The following is a 14,573-nucleotide window of genomic DNA, read 5'->3' on the forward strand; positions in this document are numbered from 1 at the left end:
TAAATTTAAGTTAATTCTGGAATTTGTGAAGGATGAAAACCTTGGATGAAGAAGAACTATTTCCCATAAGAGGGATAATTTAAGTCCATCATTTCTATTTAGATAGTTGAGATAGTAAAGTCTCTCAACTCTCTTTTTATAAACATTCCAAGAGATTATCACCTTTATGGAGAGCTTTAATTTTCTTCAAAATTACTAGGTGTCCTATGTTTACAGTGTGCTTAACAAGTCCTGATTGCTCTGGCTCATGGAACTTCATGTAGTCTAAATGTTCATCATGATGTATGGCTGTAGATCTACCTGTTTTGCCAAATTACGATAATCTACACTGGCAAGGAATTTGATACACTCCTGGGTGGGCTAAAGGCACAAGTTTATCTTTAGCTGAGCCTAGAAAAGTAGGTATCTTGTTGATAGGAAGGAAGAGCACTTATAGGCCAACTGATCTAAGTAGTTTGAGTATACCTTCTGAGGCTCCTCTGTAAAAGGCATCTGAAGTCCATCTTCAATGTCTTAATTACATACTTCACAGTTCCTTTTGCTACGAGGTGTAGTACCTGAGCCTTTGTGAGATTTGATGTTGCTTGCCAGAGAATTTTATAATTTAGAATCCCCTGCTTTTGTATTCCTCTGGCTCAAGACACCCTTGCCCAATTTAGAAACATTCATTTGCTACTACCAGTCTCTAGACTGGAAACAACTCTGACATCTTTACCTGTCTCTCTGTGCATTCTCAACTATCTGCAATCCAGCTATTCAAATCATGAGTTCTTCTTCCTTGGTGAACTTAACTTTCACAACTCCAACTGACTGCTCTTTTCCAACACCACTGACCAAGCTGGATGAGATGCAGAAACTTTTGCTATAAGACCAAAATGCAAATCAGATATCTACCTACCTGAATTCTTGATAACTCTCTTCACTCTCCCTGTACTCTTGATCTCTTCTCAGCAAGTTCTCCTTCCAGATATACTATACCACAGATGTCACCTTGACTTCCAGTAACTTAGATCTCAATCTTGTGTATGTCTTTTTTCACAGAATGCTCTTCTTCCAGCCACTGTGAACTTTGTGTCCTTTGGCACTACAGAGATACCATGTAGAATAACCTCCAGAATTTCTACTCTTCGTTTTCAAGGTTTCACTATTTGTTCTGCTTCTGGCCTAAACATCTACTCTGACTAGGCTATAGAAATTATCCTCACTGGCATAAAGGCCTTCATTCCTCATTCTACCCAAAATTCTCATCCAGGCAGTAATTCAATAGAAAGTTTCCTAAAGAAGTCGAAGAAAAAACTCAGCTTAGCACAGATAGCTATAGTCAGCTTAATACATGCTCAGCCTATGCTGAAGCATGCAGTAAATCCAAAACAGTCATTGGAAAATCTAAATCTGATTTCATAAAGGTCCATAACAGAAAACATCTGTTCACCTGCACTTCCATGTCTCTCATCTAGATTGCATCACTGTTGCAGTTCCCCAAGATTTCCTGACATCACACTTTTCCTCCTCCAACTGCTGAGTAGATGACCAAGGTAAATCACCTACCATAATAGAATCTGAGCATCACATGTCACATACCTTCTGTAGTTTTTTGGCAAAAAGACATCAGAAGAATACTAAACAACTCTGACACTAAAAAGTCTTCTCTCTTGATGATATCTCTCAATGGTACTTAAATATTGTGCTCCAGAGCTAATCCCTGTCCTGTATTGTCTCTACTATCTTGTATACTTATCTGGCACTTATTCCAATTCCAATGGCAGTGATCATATATTTTATCACCTACTCTGTTTCATCCATACATAAATAACCTGCCCTGCTGTTAATCACCACAAATCCTATTCATCACTTTGGTGAACATAGTACTCTCCATTCATTAAGGATGACCTTAATGAATATTAAGGATATCCTTTACTACAAGATCATCTTCAACCAGTGTCTTAAACATTTGATCTTCATACCATCATTCAAGGACAATCTGTTCACCTTCAATATCACCAAAATGCATTCTTAACTTTTCTTTCACAAAACGATCTCAGATAATTTAACTTTACTTTCAGTAATACACAAATAATGAGACAGTCCTTTCCTTTAATGTTACATGGTGATTAGCAGTCATTTCTGTAGGAGGATAGTTGTTCATAAAATATATACACGTCTACACAAGAATAATATTTAATTTATCAAATATTTCGGTCTGAATATTACAGACCATCTACATAGGAATAGTTTTAAAAAACAAGGTGGAATACGAACAATTGATCATTCACACATAGAACGAGCCATGTGATGTCATATTGCTAAGTATTAGAAGAGTAAACATTTTTAAAGTCATAATTAAAGATATTAATTCAGAAATTCATGTAATAATCTTAAATAACATTAGACTAATTAGGAAATTTACATTAAAAAAAAAAATAAATAAATAAATTAATGTGTTATCCTGATTAAACTTTCCCAAATTTTTGATATAGATATACAGTCATTACGATTCAAATTAGGACATTGAAGTAAGGCCTTCACACTTTCTTTAAATAAACATTCAAATTTGTAGCGACATCTGTGTAGGAGGAGAGTCTTGGACCAAAGGATGTTGTGGCTTGTTTCTAATCCATGCTGAGCTAATCCAGATTTCGTGGGTTTGTTGTGTTGAATTGATGATTGATGCTCTTGAATTCTTTTTTCTGTAGAATGTCCAGTTTGTCCAAAGTAGGAAAGATTACAGTTACAAGGAACTTGATACAGGGTTGAGCGTTTATCTTTAGATGAAGGAAAATGGGTGGATAATTTGTTAATAAATAATAGATAATTTATTAACAAATTATCTACCCATTTTCTTTCATCTAAAGATAAACGCTCAACCTTGTCTCTACCTGGTGTGTATCAAGTTCCTTGTAACTGTAATCTTTCCTACTTTGGACAAACTGGACGTTCTATAGAAAAAAGAATTTAAGAGCATCAATCATCAATTCAATGCAACAAGCCCGAGAAATCTGGATTAGCTTAGCATGGATTAGAAACAAGCCACAACATCCTTTGGTCCAAGACTCTCCTCCTACACAGATGTCGCTACAAATTTGAACATTTATTTAAAGAAAGTGTGGAGGCCTTACTTCAATGTCCTAACTTGAATCGTAATGATTGTATATCTATATCAAAAATTTGGGAAAGTTTAATCAGGATAACACATTAATTTATTTATTTATTTATTTATTTTTAATATAAATTTCCTATATTAGTCTAATGTTATTTAAGATTAGTCTAATGTTATTACATGAATTTCTGAATTAATATCTTTAATTATGACTTTAAAAATGTTTACTCTTCTAATACTTTGCAATATGACATCACGCGACTCGTTCTATGTGTGAATGGTCAGTTGTTCGTATTCCACCTTGTTTTTTAAAACTATTCCTATGTAGCCACTGAAGATGGTCTGTAATATTCAGACCGAAATATTTGGCAAATTAAATATTATTCTTGTGTAAACGTGTATATATTTTATAATCATTATGTCACAAATATCGTTAAAAAATCAGGATAGTTGTTCATCTGAGAAAGTCTGGTGTGAGATCATGGCCAATAAGACGAAATATACATTTGCTTGCTGCTATAGGCCAGGGGATTCCATGGATGATCTGGAAAACATGTATTAGCAAATTAGTATAGTGAGGGCAGCTCGAGTGATTATTATGGGGGACTTCAACTATGGAGGTATAGATTGGAAGTAAGAGAGATCTCATGGCCAGAAGGAAATGGAATTTATATACCTACTGAGAGATAATTATTTGAGGCAGCATGTGATTCCCCAATGTCTTTAACAGGCCTTTAAGGCCCACAACCTTCCAAGCATGCTTGGATTTCGTAACCGAAATACGAGGATAGAATGGTCACTCCTATGCCTCAAGGTATTCTTGGCTGTATCCCTGTGTGTTCAAGGGGCCGGTTTGCCTGCTTGCGGGATGAAAAACACCAGATAAACTGGCGGAAAAAACCCTACTGCCCGCGCCCAAGACCGGCTAACTTGGCTATGACTGAGGAAGATCCTTCAGCTCCTCACGTCTCCGACGGGAATCGAACCTAGGACACTCCTTCCCCAGGCATATGGTTGCGAAGCGCAAAGCCACTAGGCTAACCGCGCGGACTAGGTGCCAGCAGCACCCAGGTTTCCAAGATGGGCACCCTACCGAGTACTCACTGGGCTCAGGTTTGCTTAACTTCAGTGATCAAACGAGATCACTGAATTGAGAGAACTCATTATACAAGAGTATTGGGCATGATCATAAGATCAGAATAGCTCTTAACCAAGGTGGCCACATTGGCTTCCATTGGAGAAAGTAACCATGACTTGGGAAATTGTAAAACATGATGAATATTCTGTCAAGAAGGGGTATATGGAACTACAAGGCAGATGATTATGACAAGCTTAGGAGGAAGCTTGAAGCTGTGCCATGGCATAAAATCCTGCAAAGGAAAGATGTCAGTAGAGCATCTAGAGGATGCAATATTAAATTTTATACCTAAGGTCAATCAGGTAGGAGTTAGTTGGATGAGAAATGTCATTAAGCATGAGCTGCAGAAAAAGAAGATGCTGTGGAGGATATATAAGGAGAAGGGTGACTAGCAAACTCATGAACAGTACAAGTCTCAGGTAATAAAGGTGATTAGTATGGTAAGGAAGGGAAAAATGATTATGAAAGAATAGCTTTAATGAGTGCTGATGGTCACGAGGTGACAGAAGCAAATAAAATAGTTGAGTTATAAGTGACCACTTTACAATGGTATATCATTCTAGTGAGATTAATGTTAATTACAGAAACTTATGTGGGAACAGAGGTTAATGAATTGGAGGTTCTTAGGATATTGCAGAATCTCAATGTAAATACAGCTGTGGGATTAGCTGGCATATTCGCTTGTATTTTATGGGAATGTGCAAGGGAACTGGCAATGCCTCTGACCAGGCTATTTAATTTAAGTCTCAGCTCTGGTAGAGTTCCAAGGGAGTGGAAAGAGGGCAAAATAACTCCCTTGTATAAGGGAGGTTCTAAGATTGCAGTGGCAAATTATAGACCAATCAGTATTTCAGGAATGGTGGTAAAACTACTGAAAAAAATGGTCAAAAAGAGTTCAAGAATAGGTGGATAAGAATATGATACTCTATGAGGAACACCATGGCTCTGTGAAGAGTGTCTTGCCTTAGTAATTTACTAACTTTTTATAATAGTGAGAGCTGAGTTGGATATAGGAAATGGCTACATGATGATTCTGCTGGATTTTGCAAAGGCATTTGACAGAATACCACATCGAACTCTGCTACACAAATTTGAACAAATGGGGATGGATACAACACTGATTATGTGGATAAGAGGATGGTTGCTGGACAGATATTAAAAAGTGGTATATGGCAAAGCAGAGTTCAGGTGAAAGCATGAGACTAGAGGTGCACTACAATGTTCAGTGCTAGGACCATTACTGTTTAATTTGTACATGATATAGGAAATAACCTGAAAGGAAATATTCAGTTATATGCTTATGATGCAAAATTGGGCAGTGTAATAGTGAATGAAGGTCATGTAGAGAACTTGCAGGATGATTTAAACATGCTGTCATTATGGAGAAAAGATAATGGTATCAGTTTAATGTGCAGAAATATAAAGTTATGCATTTTTGAGATACAAAGATTACAATATGTACAACATTGATGGAAATGTACTCCAGAAAATAGATGAGGCTAGGGATTTAGGGGTGGTGGTGGTGGTAGACAGAGGGTTGAAGTTTAGAGGACATATTGCTAAGATTGCTAATGTCTAATAGGATTACTTGGCTATTTAAGAACAAACTAACAAGTAGAGATAAGGAAGTTGTAATTCCTCTTTATAAGGCCTTGATACATCCACATCTGAATAACTGTGCTCAGGTCTTGTCTCCCTGGGTTTTTAGGGATGAGGAAGTGATGGAGAGGATTCAGAGGCAAGCAACCAGGATGGTGTGTTGTTTGTAGAATGTTCCCTAGGACAGATTGAGAGTGTATGGCCTGCAGAAGTTGGTTGATAGGTGGAAAAGAGAGGATATGACTGAAATATTTAAGTTACTTAAAGGGTTTTATAGGATTGATGAAGGGGAAATGTTTCAGCACTTGTCTAGAAGTTGTAAAACAAGGGATTATCCCTGGAAGTTGAGTAAAGACAGGGGTAGTAGAAATGCATCTCTAAAATTCAATTACTGCATCCACATACATCTTAAAAATAAATGTTACAGATTTTAAAAATTTTCTATCCATACATTTTTTATGGCTAACTATTTTAAAAAATCACTCACCAGGATGAAATAATTTAGTTACCGATTTAAAACATTTTACAAAGTTATTTTTTAATGGCATACTATTCTATTTCCATGTACACTTCTTCTTCTTCTGCAGCTTTTCCCACTTAAGTAGGGTCACTGTTTGTGATGAGTCTCCTCCACAACCACCTGTCTTGGGCTGTAGCCACATCCAAGTTCTTCATCCTCAAGTCCTCCTCCACCATCTCCCTCCATCTCTTCTTTGGCCATCCACGCTTCCTCTTCCCTTGCACATCCATCTGCATGTCCTTACTTCATACTCTTCCTCCCTCCTCATCACATGACCAAACCATCTCTGTATCTTTGCTCCTAAGTTCATAACTTTCACCATTCCCCTTACATAATCATTTCTCAGACGATCCTTTCTGGTCACACTGCACATCCACCTAAGCATTCTCATCTCCGCTACCTCCATCCTTCTGATGTTATTTTTCCTCAGAGCCACAGTTTCCATAGCATACATCTCACTACTGTCCTGTAGATTTTGCCTTTAAGATTGATGATGTACCCTCTTATTGCATAGCACTCCAGCCATCTCTCTCCATTTCTTCCATCCTGCTTGTATCCTGCATCCCACTTCCTTCTCAGCCGCACCATCTTCTTTCATTGTTGAACCTAAGTATCTAAAGTCACTGACCTTCCTGATGACATTTCCTTCCAGCTCTAGATCTGTCTCTTGGCTGCCATCCACTTTGCAACACATATACTCTGTCTTACCTCTGCTCAGTCTCATACCTCTCTCTTCCAGTACTTTCCTCCAACTTTCCAGTTTAGCTGCCACTTCTTCTCTTGATTCTGCACATGGCATGATGTCATCTGCATACAACATAGTCCAAGGCGCTTCTTCTTTCACCTCCTCCATCACCACTTCCATCACAATATTAAACAGTAACAGACTTAATTCTGACCCTTGATGCAAGCCAACTGTCACTGGAAAACTTTCTGTCTCTCCCTGGGAAGGTTCAAACTCTTGTCTTCACATTTCTGTACATCTCCTGCAATAGCCAAATATTTCTCTGGTACCTTCTTCTCCCTGAAACATCTCCAAACTTCTTGCCTTGGCACTCTATCATAAGCTTTCTCCATTTCAATAAAAACCAGATGTTGCTCCCGTTGCTTCTCTCGAAACTTTTCCATCATCTGTCGTAACCCAAAGATAGCATCTGTCGTCGATCGACCAGGCATGATGCCAAATTGCTCCTTTGCAATCTCCACCTCCTTCCTCAGTCTTCCATCAAGAACCCTCTCTAGGATCTTCATTGTGTGGGGCATCAACTTTATTCCTCTGTAATTCTTAAAGTCTTGGGCATCCCCCTTTACTCTTGTAGATGGGGACAAGAGTACTTTCCCTTCATTCCTCAGTTATATTTTCCTATTGACAAACTTTTATTAACAGGTCCCACAGCAGGTCAATTCCCTCTTCCCCTAGTGCCTTCCATGCCTCCACTGGGATCCTGTCAGGGCCTACCATCCTCTTTACGGCTTCCTTCACTTCCACTCTATTAATGTTCTGCACCATCCCCTCATTAGGCTCTCCATCTTCTCTGGGAGTCCTTGCATTTTCTTCATTCAAAAGCCCTTCAAAGTATATTCTCCATCTGTTTCTTATATCCACATCTTTCCTTAATACCCTTCCTCCAGAGTCTTTGATCTGCTTCACATGTACGATGTCCTTTGATGACTTATTTCTACATTTTGCCAATCAATAAATCTTTCTCTGTCCTTCCTTTGTTTCTAATTGATCATAAAGGTCTTGATATGCCATAGCCTTCACTTGTGCAACAATTCTTTTGGCTTCTCGCTTTTTTTCCTCTGTACTCCTCTCTGTCCTCTTCCACTCTTGACTCGTCACACCTCTGCTTTGCTTTCCTCTTAGCCGTCACTGCATCTTGTATATTATTATTCCACCACCAACCCTCCTTCTGCTCTCTAATCTTTCCAGATGTTTCACCAAGCACCTCAATTGCACAGCTTAGAATTACTTTGGAATTATGTCTCCACCAGTCTTGTACACTTTCTAGTCCATCTGAAATCCTCTCTAACACCTTCCTAAAACGGTTCCTCACACCCTCTTCTTTTAAGCGAAACCACTTAATTTTCTTCCTCTCATGACTTCCAAGGGTTCCTATCTTCGACTTTATTTTAAAGTCCGTGCACAGTAGCCGGTGTTGCTGCACCACCTGATCTGTTGGGATTACCTACAATTTTTTACTCCCTTAAGATGTAATCAATCTGTGAACTATTATTGCTACTTCTGAATGTTATCAAATGCTCTTCCCTCTTACAGAAAAGGAGTTCACAATTGCCAGATCAAACGCTACTGCAAAGTCCAAAAATCCTCTCTCCTTCCTGGTTCATCATTTCCACTCCATGGCCACCATGCACCCTTTCACAGTCCTTATTCTGTCTCCCTATGTCTTCATTCAAGTCTCCTCCGACAATCACCATCTCGTTTTCTTCCAGTTCCCTCATTTCTTCATCTAGCTTGTTCCAGAATTCATCCTTCTCTTTTGCTGTACAGCCAACTTGTGAGGCATATACACATAAGATGACCAGTTGCTCGTCTCCAAGACCCAGATTCATTCGCATGATCCTGTTGTTCCTCCTACCCATTTCAAGTACTTCGTCCTTCATTCTGCCACATACCACAATTCCGACACCATTTCTTCCCTCTTTATTTGCTCCAGAGTAGAACAATTTATACCCGTCTCTTAGTTCCTTTGCCTTTTCCCCTTTCCACCTTGTCTTCTGCATGCATAAAATGCCCAACTTCCTCTTCATGTCTGCCACCTCTCTTCCCCTTCCATTCATGCTTCCAACATTCAACGTTCCCACTTGCAACATTCTCTCCACCTGCTGGGCTCGCTTCTAGAGTACTATTTCCATGTACACCATGTTCCAAATTTACCTCCAAAATTTATGCCATCTGCTAATTACATAGTATTTGGCAGATCATATCTCGTGCCTCCTTTGCAATTGTTTTCCTTACTTTTTTATTTTAAAGTATTTTCCCAACCTTTAATTACGAGTAAAAGAATTAGTGAGCAAAAAAGTGGAAGTGTGAAAATTATTCGAAAATTAATCTCATTGGAAGAAAAACTTGAACAAGGCAAATCCGGGCAAAGATAGGACAAGAACACAAAAATGGGTGAATCAACTATAAGAGCAATTTTAAGCAAAGCTGCTGAATACAAAGAGAAAGGTAAGGTTGCTTCAAGTTCATCATGCATGCAGACCACTCAAAATCAAAATATTATAATCACTGAATTAGGGAGACTTCTTTCTATATGGATTGAAGATTAAAACCAAAAATAGATTCTGCTAAGCACTGACCTTATTAAATCAAAAGCATTAAGTCTCTTTGCAACCTTGAAATAAAGGACTATCAATGGTGGAAAAGAAGAAGAATTCCATGCAAGTGCTGGGTAGTTAGAGCGTTTCAAAAAGAGAAATAGCCTACATAATGTTCTAATCACAGGCGAAGCTGCAAGTGCAGATAAGGAGGTGGCTGCAAATTATTATTATTATTATTTTTTTATTATTATCACTATTATTCAGGCCTGGCCTTCACGGAGTCAAAAGACTCATTGCAGGAGGTCCTTCCTAAGAAACACAAAACCTATCAAGACTCATCAAGGGGAGGTCCCCCTCCCCCCTGAGAAACACAAAGTCTATCATACCACTCCTTAAACTCACTGACCGTTCTCGCTCTCATCACTCCATCAGGCAATGCATTCCATGGTTCAACCACCCTCCATGCAAAGAAACCACTCCTCACCCTCTTGCAAATAGTTTCCTTTCGTAACTTCCAGGGATGGCATTTTGTCATCACTCCTTCCTGCTGTTCAACCAAGCGAAAGAACTGCCCAGTGTCAAACCTGTAACCACCTCTCAGCAGTTTAAAAGTCTCAATCATATCACCTCTCCTTCTTCTATCCACCAAACTCTGCAGTCCACATTCCCTCAGTCCAGGTTTCAGGACTGTACCACTAACATGGTACAGTCCTGAAACCATCTTTGTTATCTGCCTTTGTACCCTTTCCACAGCTAATCTATCCCCTTCAAATCCTGGGGACCAAATCTGAGAACAATAGTCTAAGTGTGGTCTGATCAGAGACTTATACAACAGAATGATAACGCTTTTATCTCTGCAGGTCACTGTCCTTCTCATTATTGTAGCAATCCTCTGTATTATCTTCACCATCTTTGCAATATGGTCCCTAAATTTCAGGTCTCTATCAGTCATCAACCCCAGATCCTTTGTCTCCCCTACTTCCTCCAGTATAACTCCTCCCATACAGTACGCAGCGTCCCATCGATGTGTCCCGAAAACCTCAATACCTTACATTTTGCTGCATTAAACACACTCCCATTCATTTGTCCATGTATCTAGCTTATTCAAATCCTCTCGCAGGGCTACCACATCTGCACTATTACTAATAATCTTTCCCATCATCCGCAAACAACTGAATATCCTCTTGCAATCCACTGACAACGTCATTGATATAAAGGTTAAACAATATAGATCCCAGTACTGACCCCTTTGGGACCCCACTTGTAACCCTCTGCCTCCTTGAAACTGTCCCACCATACACAACTCTCTGATACTATCGGACAGCCAATCCTGAATACAGTTGACCAATCTGACATCCAGACCCATATGCTGCAACTTAAATATCAGCTTATCATGTGGCACCCTGTCAAATGCTTTCGCTAAGTCTAAGAAAATGGCAGTATATGCCTTTCCTTCATCTAATGCTCTTGGAACTTTATTATAAAAGGCTAGCATATTGCTAAAACAAGAGCAGCCCTTCATAAATCCATGTTGACTCTCACAGATAACACCACCCTCATCTGCCCAATGCTGTATATGGTCCCTCACTACTTTCTCCAAGATCTTAACAACTACTGATGACATGCAAACTGGCCTATAAGTAGACACTTCCAGTCTGATACCACCCTTATGCAATGGCACTATCTTACCTTTCTTCGATTCCATGGGCACCTTTCCCGCAGCCAGACTTTGATTGAAAAGCAAGGTCAAAGGCACTGTCAGTTTCCTAGCACATTCCCTCAAAACTCGTCATGAAATACCATCCAGTCCCACAGCTTTACTGGCATCCAGAATATTCGGTATTTGAAACACACTCTCCTCTTGTACATCTAAATTTCGAACCTGCTCTATCCTTCTAGTATTAAAACTTACTCCTCCAGGATGAAATACTCCAATAAAGTGTTCATTGAACAATTCCACTATGTCCTCTGCATCAGTCACTCTATTCCCATTTTTATCCTGCAATATTTCTTCCACAGTCATTTCTCCTCCTACTGGCCACATAGCTAAAAAATTCCCTAGGATTTTCTTTGGATCTTAGGGCCAATCTCCTCTCATATTCCAGTTTTGCCTTCCTTACCATACTAGGCATTCTTCTGGCCTGTGTCTTATATTCTTCATGCATCTTCTCTTCACCTGTCTCCTTATATCTCTTCCATAACCTCTTTTTCGCATGCAATTCCTGCTTAATATTGTTTGACATCCACTTTACTCCAATTTGTGTCCTCTTCTTCACTTGTGGCATACAACTTACCATTGCTGCTAACAAATATTCTTTCACAATTTCCCATGCATTAATGATATCCTGGCCTTCCAATTCCTCCCTCCATGAAACTTCCCTAAGTTGACATCTTAGACTATTATAATCACCTGCCTTATAATTTCACACATGTTCCCGTCTCTTTGATACTCCTGCATGTCTATTCATTTTCCAAGTCAAAACCATATGGTCACTCTCTCCAACTGGAGGGAGAGATGTCGTCTCAGTTATTATCAACTCTTCTAATGCTATAACCAAATCCAAAACTCTTGAACCTCTTGTTCCATCTATTACATGTTGCCTAAGACATTTGTCTCTCAAGAATTCTAGAAATTTCATTCCCTTATTGCTACATGCATCTTCCTCTCCCAAAATTATCCAGAGATTTTGAAGAAAATTGTAGAAGAAGGGGGCTATTGTGACCAACAAATAATTAATGTTGATGAAACCGGCCTTTTTTGGAAGCGAATGCCTTCCACGACTTTTCTGGCCAAATCAGAGAAATCTTAGCCTGGTTATAAAGTCGCAAAGTCAAATGAAATTAGTGCTAGCAATATGCGAGCTGTTTGGAAGCACATTCTTCCACATTGTGCAAATTTCAGAAGCTTTTCAAATGAATCTAAGTTAATTAAATCCCATTCCGAGAAATTGAGTGATTCCGGCCAGCTAAATTTAGATGTATACAGCGGGAAGATCCCGGAGAATATGAAGAAAATTTAATCACTGACAAGCCAAAGAGAATGTACAGAAACAATTTGAAAATATTTTTCATACAATCTAAGTTTTTAAGTAGCATTGCTTAGAGGCTGATCCTGATGAAGAGAGAAGAAGTAAAATTTGAAGAAGTAGTAGAAGAGGCAATAGGGCCATACCATCAGTTGTATGAAAAGAAAAAACAGAATTCCCACCAAACTATGTTAGCTCAATTCTTTGTTAAGAAATAGAATAAAAAATTTATATTATGAATGTGTTTTATTGTCTTTCAGCTTCATGATTTTCCTTTAACTAGGCCCTGAGACATACCATAATTCTTTTATAACAAAAATTTAAGGATCAAAAAAGAAAATTGAGGAATGAATTATACTTTTTCCCACAGGTTATTATATTTGATTAGTGTGTTTTTGATTAATGTGCCTGTTTTAAAGAACGCCTTAGACACATTAATCGAGGATTGCTGTACAATAGATATTGTGTAAATATTGGAAACAGTGCTTGGCATAATGTTTATGGCCTCCATCAATTAGTCTATGGACTCCATGAAGTTTCTTGTTTAATAATAATAATAATAATAATAATAAAATATATGAGTTCTACATTAATTCAACCTTGATATATTCCTGGGTCTGGCTCTCATTGATGAGACATCAATAAAGGTCTTTCCTTATCCTCTTAGCATTTAACTAATGCCAGGTTTCCACAAGGTTCTGTCCTCTCACCAACCCTTTCCCTGCTATATATATCAGTGACCTACATCATTTGACCTCCAACCCAATACACAGTTTTGCAGATGACAGCACATTGCACTCCTCCCTTTCTGCTGCCCTCAATTCTGATCTCCAAGCCATCCTCCAGTGGGGTTCAGATAACCTTGTCAATTTCAATGATAATAAAACCCAGTTTGGTCTTATTTCTCATGAAAAGAATCATTTTCTCCCAGTATTACTTTTGACAACACCAAAATTTCCAGTCAAGATAAGATTTCTCTTCTTGGAATTACCCTGGCATCAAGCCTCTCCTATAAACACATCACAACTGTTGCATCCTCATCTAAAAAAACTAGTATTTCTCTTTCAGTCATTACTTCATCTCTGAACAGCTGTTAACCTTACACAAGTCACAAATTTGCCAAGCTGTTGAATATTGCTCTCACATTTGGAGTGGGGCCCCTAAAAGTTCCCTCAAAATGCTTGACTCAATACAGATGAGAGCAGTTAGACCTATTAATGACCCATCTCTTACTATCTCACTTTTCCCACTTTTGCACAGATGTTTGGTTTCTGCAATATGTGTATTCTATAAATATTTCCACGGGAAATGTTCATCTGAAATAGCATCAATAATTCTCTCACTTAGTACTAAGCTCGTTGGAACACGTGCAGCTGCTGCTGCTCAACATCCCTTCACAGTGCATCTTGAAACCCACAGAACAAGTTTCTTTCCCCCCTTCTTCATCCCTGCAACTACTGCACTGTGGAACAGTCCCCCCCCCCGATGTGATTCCCAAGGAATACAATATACAGTTTTTTAAATCAAATGCAAACAAGTTCCTCCTTTCCAACGCACTACCCATATGTGGTACTAATGTACTATAGGTTGATCAACCAACCTCTCATTTATGGGCTCAACATAAAAAAAAATAACAATTAAACTTAAAAGTGTGGATGGTAACCCCCCCCCCCTCCCTTAATACATAGCATTATGTGCTTTATGTTATGAATAATAAGGCAGTTTATATCACATTATCAGCATCTATATACATATAGCCTAGTCATGAAGATACTTAACGACTAAATTTGTTTATGTATACTTGGATAAAGGATTAAATAAGAATGTAATTTTTTCACAAGTATAATGTTTATAAATTGGAATGAAATTTTTACTTTTTATTATTTTTCAAGTTAAGTTTTAATTTCT

The 14,573-nt window shown here is 38.5% G+C and overlaps 1 protein-coding gene and 1 pseudogene across 3 annotated transcripts in view; one reads left to right on the top strand and one right to left on the bottom strand.

Moving 5' to 3' along the window:
- Nucleotides 1-14,573, bottom strand: part of LOC150104418 (serine/threonine-protein kinase MARK1 pseudogene) — a 296,493-nt pseudogene that overhangs the window by 209,508 nt on the left and 72,412 nt on the right. The window lies entirely within an intron of this gene.
- LOC150104419 (cyclin N-terminal domain-containing protein 1-like) overlaps nt 1-14,573 on the top strand; it is a 254,807-nt gene that overhangs the window by 14,816 nt on the left and 225,418 nt on the right. The window lies entirely within an intron of this gene.

Source organism: Typopeltis vanoorti, chromosome 8 (genome assembly GCF_054136105.1).
Source record: "Typopeltis vanoorti isolate ZY-2024b chromosome 8, IOZ_Tvanoo_1.0, whole genome shotgun sequence".
NCBI classification, from domain to species: domain Eukaryota; kingdom Metazoa; phylum Arthropoda; class Arachnida; order Uropygi; family Thelyphonidae; genus Typopeltis; species Typopeltis vanoorti.